This window comes from Pristiophorus japonicus, chromosome 20 (genome assembly GCF_044704955.1).
Source record: "Pristiophorus japonicus isolate sPriJap1 chromosome 20, sPriJap1.hap1, whole genome shotgun sequence".
In the NCBI taxonomy this organism is placed as follows: Eukaryota; Metazoa; Chordata; class Chondrichthyes; family Pristiophoridae; genus Pristiophorus; species Pristiophorus japonicus.
In genome coordinates this window covers 78,339,891-78,352,094 of record NC_091996.1, presented here as the reverse complement: position 1 = coordinate 78,352,094, position 12,204 = coordinate 78,339,891, and the positions used below count along the sequence as shown (strand labels likewise).

Below are 12,204 nucleotides of genomic sequence, written 5' to 3'. Positions count from 1 at the left end.
CCTCCCCGGACAGTCCCACATGGGCAATTGTTGGTCCCACTGGGCCCAGAGCCCACCTCCCCGGACAGCCCCACATGGGCAATTGTTGGTCCCACTGGGTCCAGAGCCCACCTCCCCGGACAGTCCCACACATGGGCAATTGTTGGACCCACTGGGCCCAGAGCCCACCTCCCCGGACAGCCCCACATGGGCAATTGTTGGTCCCACTGGGTCCAGAGCCCACCTCCCCGGACAGTCCCACATGGGCAGCTGCCCCCCGCCCGGGGGCCCTGCTCGGAGAAAGGTCGGATCGCAGGTTGTTGTTCGGGCCCTGAGGCCCACAGCGGGTGTGTGAAGCGGATAATGCAGTGATGTCTCTCGGGTGGGTGGGAGGGACCTGGGCCCGCACTCGGTATGTGTGAAGCCCGCGTCCCCCCGGGATTTATGAACCCGCTCCCTCAGATACAGCAGCCCCACCGCGCATGCTCAGCTCACACTGCCCGGGTGATTGACGGCGGCTCCGGGCGAATAGGAAGACCGGGGGCGGGGCTGGACGACAGAGCGGTCGGTTGGTCCTGCAACCAATCGGAGTGTGCGAGGGGCGGCGGCTGAGCCCGGATCTCCCGCACTGAGCATGCGCGGGCGGCGACAGTTGGTGGAGCCCGGATGATGTGGGACACGAGACGGTGGGTTGTCGGCGCGGGGCAGGAATTGGAGCCGCGAGTGGGGCTGGTGAGCTTCATAAACCCCTGGTGTAGGGCCCAGGGCCCAATAACAGGCCAGAGGCTGAGCCCGGGTTTGTCCCGCCCGCCCGCGGGGACAGGGCCTCAGGCTCCCAGGGACACCCACACTCAATGCTTTCTGGAAGGGAGAAAAATGGGAGGCTTTCTAAACCAAATGGTCCAATTTAAAGGTGACCACAAATCTGTGAGGGGCAGGGTCAGCTGATCAATCTGTTCCAGTATTAATAGCAGTATAGATACAACAACAAGCTCATTATGGTCAACCTTTATCAGTCACTAGTTACACCTCAGATATTGAGGGTTGGGCTCCATTCTGGGCTCCACACTTTGAAAAGTTCATCAATAATAACTTTCAAAATGATCAATGCTTCGAAGGGAAAATGTTCCAGTGTTTTGGGGTAGGTGCAGGGGTCCCAAGTTTCCACACGTGGAAAAACAGGCACCCTTCCGAGCTGGGCGCCCGTTTTTCACGCCGAAAACGGCGCCTGAAAAAAAACTGTGCTATTCTCGAGCGCATTGCAGCTCGATGTCTGCTTGGTGTGGCGCACAGGGGGCGGAGCCTACCACTTGCGCAGATTTTGTAAGTAGGAGGGGGCGGGTAGAATTTAACTGAGTTTTTTTCGTGCCGGCAACCCTGCGCGTGCGCGTTGGAGCGTTCGCGCACGCGCAGTCTGAAGTAAACATTGGCACTCGGCCATTTTAAAAAATGCTGCAGAAAAAGTGAAAATTTGTTTACTGAACCCTTGCAAAGGCTTGTATTTTAATTTTCTTGATATTTCTGTGTGTGAGGGTGAGGGAGTGCATTCTGTAATTAAAGATAGACTGTGATAAACGGGACACATGCACTTATTTGAGACTATTCAAATTCTTTGTAGCTGTTAAATTTTTAAAATTTTTTAATAAAACCACATTGCCCTTCCATGATCAGCACTGAGGCTTCTTGCAGCTTTCTCCCCCTGCCGTCCGTCGGGCCTGACGGCAAACGGCTGCCTCAAGTACTGAGGCTTCCTGCAGCTTTCCCCCCCACCCCCCCACAAACCGTCGGTCGGGCCCGACAGCAAACGGCTGCCTCAAGTACTGAGGTTTTCTCCCTCCCTCCCCCTGCTGTCGGTCAGGCCTGACGGCAAACCGCTGCCTGAAAGGCCTGCCTGAAGCACTTTCACACAGGTAGGAACATGGTTTATTTAATCTTTTCTTTGCTTATAAATTTTTATTCAGGTTGGATTTATTTGTATAATATTTGTATAAGTATAACTAAGGATTTATTGTAGAATTTAATGACTTCCCTTCCCCCCCCCCCCCCACCTCGTTCCCGACGCCTAATTTGGAACCTGCGCCTGATTTTTTAATGTGTAGACAAGGTTTTTTTCAAGCCCACAAAAATCTTCACTTGCTCCATTCTAAGTTAGTTTGGAGTATGTTTTCACTGTGGAAACTTTCAAATCAGGTGTCAGTGGCCAGACATGCCCCCTTTTGAAAAAAAAAATCTGTTCAAAAGTGAAACTGTTCTACCTGACTAGAACTGCAGAAAACTTAAATGTGGAGAATTCTGATTTCTAAGATACTCCGTTCTCCACCAGTTGCTCCTAAAAATCAGGAGCAAATCATGTGGAAACTTGGGGCCAGGGAGTGGCTCTTTCAGTGAGTTGGACAGGCTTGATGGACCGATTGGTCTCCTTCTGTGCTGTATGGTTCCCTGAAATGGTGACAGTCTGGGAGCATCTGTCTCAGAAGGTGAAATGGTGAGTGGTCAGGGAGAGCCCATCACCAAAACAGGGAGATATTACAGATTTAGGGAGGGTCAGAGTGTATAAAGAGGTCCAACTCACTGAAAGAGCCACTCCCTGGCCCCAAGTTTCCACATGATTTGCTCCTGATTTTTAGGAGAAACTGGTGGAGAACGGAGTATCTTAGAAATCGGAATTCTCCACATTTAAGTTTTCTGCAGTTCTAGTCAGGTAGAACAGTTTCACTTTTGAACAGACAGAGTCAGCACCTTCAGGCGAGCACTGATCCCAGCCACAATGATTAAGAAGTTGCAGATGACACTAAAATAGGCTGCGTGGTTGATAATGAAGAAAAAAGCTGCAGACTGCTGAAAGATATCAATGTACTGGTCAGCTGGGCAGAACAGTGGCAAATGGAATTCAATCTGGATAAGTGTGAGGTAGTGCATTTGGGGAGGGCTAACACATTAAATGGTAGGACACTGAAAAGTGTAGAGGAACAAAGGGACCTTGGAGTGCAGGTTCATAGATCCCTGAAGGTAGCAGGCCAGGTTGATAAGGTGGTTAAGAAGGCATACGGAATGCTTATCTTTATTAGTCGTGGCATGGAATACAAGAGCAAGGAGGTGTTATGCTTGAACTGTATAAAACACTGGTTAGTGCTGTTCTGGTCACCACGTTACAGGAAAGATTGATTGTACTGGAATGGGTGCAGAGAAGATTTACAAGAATGTTACCTGGACTGGAGAATTTTGGCTATGAGGAGAGATTAGAGTTACTGGGTCAGTTTTCTTTGGAAGAGAGGAGGCTGAGGGAAGACCTGATTGAGGCGTATAAGATTATGAGGGGCCTGGATAGAGTGGATAGGAAGGCCTTGTTTCCCTTGGCAGAGGGGTCAACAATCAGGGGACATAGATTTAAAGTAATTGGTAGAAGGTTTAGAGGAGATAGGAGGGCAAATTTCTTTACCCAGAGAGTGGTGAGGGTCTGGAGCTCACTGCTGAAAGGGTGGTAGAGGCAGAAAGCCTCACCACATTTAAAAAATATTTGGATGTGCACTTGAAATGCCGTAACCTGGAGGACTACATAAGAGCTGGAAAATGGGATTTTGCTGGATAGCTCTTGGTCGGCCGGCATGTATAGAAAGGGCTGAAATGGCCTGCTTCCATGCTGTAAACTTCTATGATGTCCTATCACATACTCCCAGGGCAGGTACAGCACAGATTAAATACAGAGTAAAGCTCCCTCTACAATGTCCCATCAAACACTCCCAGACAGAGTCAGCACCTTCAGGGGTGGAGAGGGAGGAGAAGCAGTGAGTGTAGAACTGAACCCAGCCAGAGTCAGCACCTTCAGGGGTGGAGAGGGAGGGGAAGCAGTGAATGAAGAACTGAATCCAGCCAGAGTCAGCGCTTTCATGGAGGAAATATAGTTGGAGATGGTGCGATGGGTTTGGATTTCTGCACAGGGAGGAGGGAGAGTGTGTGCGATGGGGATTTACAGCTTTGGAGAACAAGAGACTCAGACCAAACATTATCAAGATCTGACAGAGTTACTCAATTCATCAGCATCTCATCAAACACTGTCTTTTGGGATGAGGTTAAACGTAGCTCCCGTCTGATCTCTCAGGTTGACGTAAAATATCCCATGGCACTATTTCGAAGAAGAGCAGGGGGGGTTATCGCTAGTGTCCTGGCCAATTTTCCACATGGCAGACTGGTCACGAAAGTAAAAGCCCACGAGATGCAGGGCAAAGTGGCAAGTTGGATCTAAAATTGGCTCAGAGGCAGAAATCAAAGAGTAATGTTTGATGGGTGTTTTTGTGATTGGAAGGCTGTATCCAATAGGGTTCCACAGGGCTCAGTGCTGTATCCCTTGCTTTTTCTGGTACATATCTATGACTTGGAATTGAATGTTGGGGGTATGAGTAAGAAATTGCGTATGACACTAAAATAGGCTGTGTGGTTGATAATGAATAAGAAAGCTGCGGACTGCAGGGAGATATCAATGTACTGGTCAGGTGGGCAGAACAGTGGCAAATGGAATTCAATCCGGATAAGTGTGAGGTACTGCATTTGGGGCTAACAAGGTAAAGGAATACACATTAAATGGTACGACACTGAAAAGTGTAGAGGAACAAAGGGACTTTGGAGTGCAGGTCCACAGATCCCTGAAGGTAGCAGGCCAGGTAGATAAGATTGTTCAGAAGGCATATGGAATACTTGCCTTTATTAGTCGAGGCATGGAATACAAGAGCAAGGATGTTATGCTTGAAATGTATAAAACATTTCAGGCTGGTCAGGCTGCAGCTGGAGTATTGTGTGCAGTTCTGGTCACCAGATTACAGGAAAGATGTGATTGCACTGGAACGGGTGCAGAGGAGATGTACAAGAATTTTGGCTATGAGGAAAGATAGTCGATGCTGGGTCTGTTTTCTTTGAGACAGAGGAGGCTGAGGTGAGACCTGGTTGAGGGCCTGTATAGAATGGATAGGAAGGCCCTGTTTCCTTTGGCGGAGGGGTCAACAATCAGGGGACATAGATTTAAAGTAATTTAGAAGAGATATGAGGGCAAATTTCTTCACCCAGAGAGAGATGGGGGTCTGTAACTCACTGTCTGAAAGGGTGGTAGAAGCAGCAAGCCTCGTCACATTTTAAAAAAATACTTCGATGTGCACTTGAAGTGCTGAAACCTACAGGGCTACGGACCAAGAGCTGGAAAGTGGGATTCGGCTGGATAACTCTTTGTCGGCCGGCACGGATACGATGCGCCGAAATGGCCTCTAGCTGTGCTGTAAATTTCTATGATTCTATGAAACGCTCCCAGGGCAGGTACAGCACGGGGTCGATACAGAGTAAAGCTCCCTCTACACTGTCCCATCAAACACTCCCAGGGCAGGTACAGCACGGGTTAGATACAGAGTAAAACTACCTCTACACTGTCCCATCAAACACTCCCAAGGTATGTGCGACACTGATGCTGAGTGAACCGAGGAATGGATGAGGGTTTCAGCAGAGGATGAGCTGAGGCAGGGGTGGAGACGGGCGATGTTACGGAGGTGGAAATAGGCGGTCTTGGTTATGCTGGGGATATGTGGTCGCTGCGTTCTGGGTAAGATCGTCCGGGGGGTCAGTTTCATAGAATGAAACAACATAGGAGGAGGCCGTTCGGCCCATCGTACCTGTGCTGACTCTATGGTAGAGCTATCCAGCTAGTTCCACTCCCCTGCTCTTTCCCCATAACTCTGCAAATATTGTCCCTTTAGTATTTATCCAATTCACTTTTGAAAGCTACTATTGAATCTGCTTCCACCACCCTATCAGGCAGTGCATTCCAGATTGCAACAACTCGCTGCTTATAAAATGTTCCCTCATGTTGTAAATTCCTGGATTCTTTTACCTCAATCTGGTTCAGTAAAATTACTGAGTCGAATACCTCTTGTGCTTTGAACAAAGCAGTCTTTATTACCGGCCAGTAAGACCTATCAGACAGAAGATATACTCTCTGGATAGAGCGTACACACTCCCTACGGATAGGTGAAGTTACATTGTAAAGCGTTAAGTTATACAGTTTTGAAATCAGATAACAAAATACAAATGGATTGACAGTCTAACTCAGCCACTCATTAGTCAATCTATATGAGATGTTCTTCTTGAAAGCTCAAGCATTGCCTCTAAATGTTTCAATCTAATGGTGTGACTATTAACTGAGACCTTGCAATTCTGCAGATGTATTTCATGTTACAATTATATATTATTGGCAGGATTAGTGACTTGAAACCTTGAGAAAGACTGTTAGATATGCTGATGTTGCACTATTTGCAATCTGACATTCTCCCAGCTATTCTTCCATGGCTTATACATTATCATATATCCCGTTTACTTTACTGTCCTTAATTCCATATATTCCGTTCAGATATCCACAATGTCACCTCTGCTTCTTTTGCTAATCACCTGAACTCTGTGTCCTCTGGTTACCGACCCTTCTGCCACTGGAAAGTGTTTCTCCTGATTTAGTCTATTAAAACCGTTCATGAATTTGAACACTCTATCAAATCTCCTCTTAACCTTTTCTGCTCCAAGGAGAATAACTGCAGCTTCTCAAGTATTTCCCCATAACTGAAGTCCCTCATCCTTCGTACCATTCTATTAAATCTCTTCTACATCCTCTCTAAGGTGTAGACATCCTTCTGAAAGTGTGGTGCCCAGAATTGAACACAATGTGTCAGTTGAGGCCTAACCAGTGTTTTATAAAGGTTTAGCATAACTAAACATCAAATGCTGCTATTTGTGTGATGGGGTTTAGACGGGCGGGGTTTAGACGGGCGAGGTTTATCCAGTCAGTTGGATGTGAGCTGAAACATATGCACTTGGAGCGGAAAGCCAGGGACACGCTGTGTAACCAGACACTCAGCACAGCCCACACATCTCTTGTTTCCCACTTGGCCCAGAAGGAATATATGAAATGCAACAATTTACTTGATTTGACTTTAAATAGTTTAGTTTATAAATTTACTCATGCTTCTCTAATTTTATTTCTTAACTTAGATTCACGGCCTCATTTTATTTCTTCCTCTGAGCCTCTCGGCTTCATCTGGCAGCGTAATGTTGGCGAGTGGTGATTGATTGCCCTGGGAACCAACAGGTAGAGAGCTCAGAGGCCGGAGGGCCAGGGAGCAGCGTGTTCTGCAACCAATCGTGGTGCTTGAGGGGTGGATCCTGAGTCAGCCAGTCAGGTGAGTCAGTGTGAACCCCTGTTAAATAATTTATCTTTTAAAAGTTAAATTGAGATTTCTTTTGTCAACCAAACAGTTTAACATTTGTCAGTATTTTATTTCCCTGGAGTTCCTATTATGAGTTTCAGACACTTCAGTGCCAAGTGGACTAGGTGTTTAAAGGTACAGAGATTGATTTCCCCTCATTATGCATCTTTAGTAGTTAAACAAAAATCCTTCTTGTTTGTACTGAGTCACATTCTGCACTGGGGTAGATGGCTGGTGGCTTCAGCCTTTAAAATACTCCTCCTCTTGGTCAAATCCCTCCAAGGCCTCACCCCTTCCTTTCTCTGAGCTCCTCCAGCCCACCAACCCTCTTAATCAGGAGAAACAATTTTTAATGTCAGAAGGGTTCGTAATCAGATGATTGTCAAAAGAACGATGCTAAATGAGAGGACAAATTAAGCAGTGAGTGGTTATGGCCTGGAACACAATGCCTGTCAGGGTGTTGGAAGCAGATTCACTAGTAACTTACAAAAGAGTTGGAAAGATTTGCAGGGTTATGGGGCAAGAGCAGGGGAGTGGGATTAATTCTACAGCTGAGGAGGGGCAAGAGAGGAAAGAATGCCCCAGAGAAACTAAAACTGTGTTCAGAATTTCTATCCTGTGCATACAGTGATGACTTTTGTAAATAATGAGGACCGATTGCACAGACTAGGCTTGTATTCACTTGAATATAGAAGATTAAGGGGTGATCAAATTGAGGTGTTTAAGATGATTAAAGGAGTGCATGTGGTCGATAGAGAGAAACTATTTCATCTGGTGAAGGGGACAGAACCTTAAAATTAAAGCTAGGCAGTTCAGGGTGATGTCAGGAAGCACTTCCTCACACAAATGCTGATTGGCTGTTTCCCCTGGCTGGAGAGTCTCGAACCAGGGGTCACAGAATACGGGGTCGGCCATTCCTTCTCCTCCTCCTTCTTGGGCAGTCCCTCGGAGTCGAGGATGACTTGCTTCCACACCAATGAGTTCTCAGGTGACTGATGCGTCCAATGCGGGACCTAAGTCTCTGCCACAGCTGGGCAGATGGTGGTTGGAGGGACGGGTGGGTGGGGTGCTTGGGTTGTCGTGCGCTCCTTCTACTGTTTGCGCTTCGAGACTGGGATGAGGAAGAATTTCTTCATTATGAATCTTTGGCAATCTCGACCCCAGAGGGCTGTGGATGCTCAGATTGATAGACTTTGAGACACTAAAGGAATCAAGGCACATGTGGAAAGTGCGGGGAAAGTGGAGCTGTAGTACAAGATCAGCCTTGATCTTACTGAATGGCAGAGCAGGCTCGAGGGGCTGTATGGCCAACTCGTTCCCCTACTTCTTATGTTCTTAAATGGTGGAAGAAATCCGGAACTCTGTTCCATGTAAAACTGAGGCAGGGGGCCAATTGAAAATTCCAAAACTGAGATCGCTAGATTTTTATTAGGCAAGGGTATTAAGAGTGATGGAACCAAGCCAGGTAGACAGAGTTAAAATACTGATCAGCCACAATCTAATTGAATGGCGGAACAGGCTCAAGGGGCTGAATGGCCTATTCCTGTTCCGACTTACCATGGTGACTTTTGTATACAGCTTTACAGGGTATTAGAAGGGGGAGGATATGCAGACAGGATTAAACCTGGGTCCCTCCTGTTCCTGTGACTCAGTCACACTGGGCGTTACCTTTACCCACTGAGCCATTGGGAGGAGGGTCCAGTGACCCTGCTGGAAAATGCACATGTGAGGCATCAGGTGAGGACAGTGGAATAGCCTGTCGACACTCACTGTTGAGGTTCACACATGGAGATTGGGCACATAAGACACATATTGGAGAGAAACTGGTGAGTGTAGAACTGAACCCAGCCAGAGTCAATACCTTCAGGGGAGGCGAACCAATGAATGTAGAACTGAACCCAGCCAGAGTCAGCACCTTCAGGGAGGGGAACCGGTGAATGTAGAACTGAACCCAGCCAGAGTCAGTACCTTCAGGGGAGGGGAACCAGTGAATGTAGAACTGAACCCAGCCAGAGGCAGCTGTAAGATTCAAAAATTTGTGGAAACCCCCCAGTGTTTGGACTCACTGAAAAGGAAATTCGATTTGGGACTATTAAGCAGAAAGTTTGGGATCCTAATGCCCATGGAAGAAATCTACGAGTTTTAACCAAGTTTGGGATTTTAAAAAGGTGCATGTTGGGTCTGAGAAAAGGGCTGCAAGACCAGGGGTGGGTTCAACCTCTGAAAAGCCAGTTTGGATCTTGGAGCTAATCAAGCTGTCTGGGGATATTGAAACTAATCAAATTGTCTGGGGAACTGTTTACCCTCAACCTGCCCCCTAGAAGACATTTACATTTCAACAATCGATCCAAGGAAGTACAGTTTTAGTCCAAGCACAGAACCCATCCAACACTTGTATAATGCTAATCACCTTTCCAGCCTGCATAGAAAGCTGGGACCCAGGCAGACAACTCGACACCAGAAACTAACTTTAACAATAGCTGGGAGTTCATCAACTCAGAAAAGTCTATCAACACCAGATTAAAACTCTTAATCAAGTTTCCTGAAGCTGGGAAGCAAACCTTAAACTAAAGAAATGTTAGATTTGGCGCAAAGATTAAGGAGCCTCTCAGAGTCTAATTGAGGGCCTATCGTACCAAGAGGACTATTCTCTGTTCTGACCATCACAGAAAGAACTTTTCTGACCAAGCACTTCGGAACAACAAGATCGAGAGCACACAGCGAGAAAATGCAGGAAGAAACATCGCGATATCAGAAAAGAACTCGCCCCAACTGGCTTTCAATACGCAGCAGAGATCTTCTACCACGTCCAGGGTACGGCAAGGCAAACAGGATATAACCAAAGAACCCCGAAACCGCAAAACAACCCTAGCTGTCAAAGGAAAGGATCTGGTGAGCATGAATCCCTGGAGCACGAGAGTTTGATCTAGTTAGAGAGTGAGTGGGAGGTATTTCTGTAGTGTTTATTACCTGTAATAAAGTATTCCCCATTGTTTAGGACCTTTTGTAAGATTTTACAATTTTATTGGAGTGTATTTGTGTTATTTGCTTTCTTGAATAAAACCCAAACCTTCTTTGTACAAAACAGTTGTCTGCTGCACTTTATCACACCCTGATTAATAAATCCAAGCTTAGAACCAGGGAGTGGGAGCGACTCGCAACCGCTCTGGTCAGGAAGGCAAGCTGACAGACCCACTAACCCCCTACAAAGTACCTTCAGGGGAGGAGAGGGAGGGGAACCAGTGTGTGTCGAACTGAACCCAGCCAGAGTCAGCACCTTCAGGGGAGGGAGAGGGGGGGGGAACCAGTGAGTGTAGAACTGAACCCAGCCAGAGTCAGCATCTTCAACGAGAAGGAAAAAATGTTGCCGATGATGTAATGGGTTTGGATTTCAGCACGAGGATAGGGATAGTGTGTGTGACAGGGATTTACAGCTGTGGGGAAACCAGATTTTGTGTACCAGAGAAACTAGAATTGACACTTCTGAATTTCTATCCTGTCCTTACAATGTTGACTTTTGTAAACTCCTTTTACAGGGTATTAGAAGGTGAGATTTGCAGACAGGAAGCTCGAACCAAAAATCACATCAAGATCTGACAAAGTCCCTCGATTCATTAGGACCTGAATATCATTGGCCTTTGACTGTGAAAGGAGAAATGTTTGTCTGTTCTGTCTGTGGGAAAAGATTTCAAACATCCGTTTGACTGGAAAAGCACCGAGACACACAACCGAGTGAGAATGTTCCAGTGTACTGACTGTGGAAAGAGCTTTAACCAGTTACACAGCCTGAAAACATCGCACCATTCACAGTGGAGAGAAACTGTAAATGTGTTGTGTGTGTGGATGAGACTTCAACTGATCGTCCAACCTGGAGGGACGCCTGCACCATGGGGAAACCGTGGAAATGTGGGGACTGTGGGAAGGGATTCGATTATCCATCTGAGCTGGAAGCTCATCGACGCAGTCACACTGGGGAGAGGCCGTTCACCTGCTCTCTGTGTGGGAAGGGATTCACTCAGTCACCCAACCTGCTGAGACACCAGCGAGTTCACACTGGGGAGAGACCGTTCACCTGCCCTGTGTGTGGGAAGGGATTCACTCGTTCACCCAACCTGCTGAGACACCAGCGAGTTCACACTGGGGAGAGACCGTTCACCTGCTCAGAGTGTGGGAAGGGATTCACTCAGTCATCCAACCTGCTGATACACCAGCGAGTTCACACTGGGGAGAGGCCGTTCACCTGCTCCATGTGTAGGAAGGGATTCACTTGTTCATCCAGCCTGCTGACACACTAAGTTGTTCACACCAATAAGAGACCGTTTAAATGTTCTGACTGAGAAGACCTTTAAAAGCAGAAATCATCTGATGAGACACCAACGCACTCACACTGGGGAGAGACCGTTCACCTGCTCAGAGTGTGGGAAGGGATTCACTCGGTCATTCACCCTGCTGAGACACCAGCGAGTTCACAATTGACTGCAGGGGTTGGATTCTGCTGTTAGCGTGTTCATTCTGACAGTTGGGCTTTATTTCTGCTGTAACTGGGCTGGAGTTTAATTTTCTGGATATCTGACAAATAAATTGGATTTGATTTCAACACAGTGTGTCGATTCCTTGATTTCTCCAAGATAAGAGGGGATTCATTAATATCCTGTTACCGACTGTTAAATGAAGGAGAAAAGGCCCAAAAATGGAACAAAGACATGTCCTTATGTCACACGACCTCAGGATCCCCGAAAGTGTTTTACAGCCAATGAATCAAGCTGCCACAAACAGCAATGTGATACTGGCCAGATAATCTGTTTTAGTGATGGTGGTTGAGGGCTGATGGGGCGTCGATTGAATGACTCATCTGAAAGATGGCAACTCTGACAGTGCAGCAATCCTGTGCTGAATCTGCCTCGAGAGTGTTTGATAGGACAGTGTAGAGGGAACTTTACTCTGTATCGAACCCATGCTGTACCTGACTGCAGAGTGCTTCAGGCAGACACTT

At 47.0% G+C, this 12,204-nt stretch overlaps 1 pseudogene; it reads left to right on the top strand.

Moving 5' to 3' along the window:
- Window positions 1–614: 614 nt before the first annotated feature.
- Window positions 615–11,808, top strand: LOC139232616 (zinc finger protein 501-like; annotated as a pseudogene).
- Window positions 11,809–12,204: the final 396 nt, after the last annotated feature.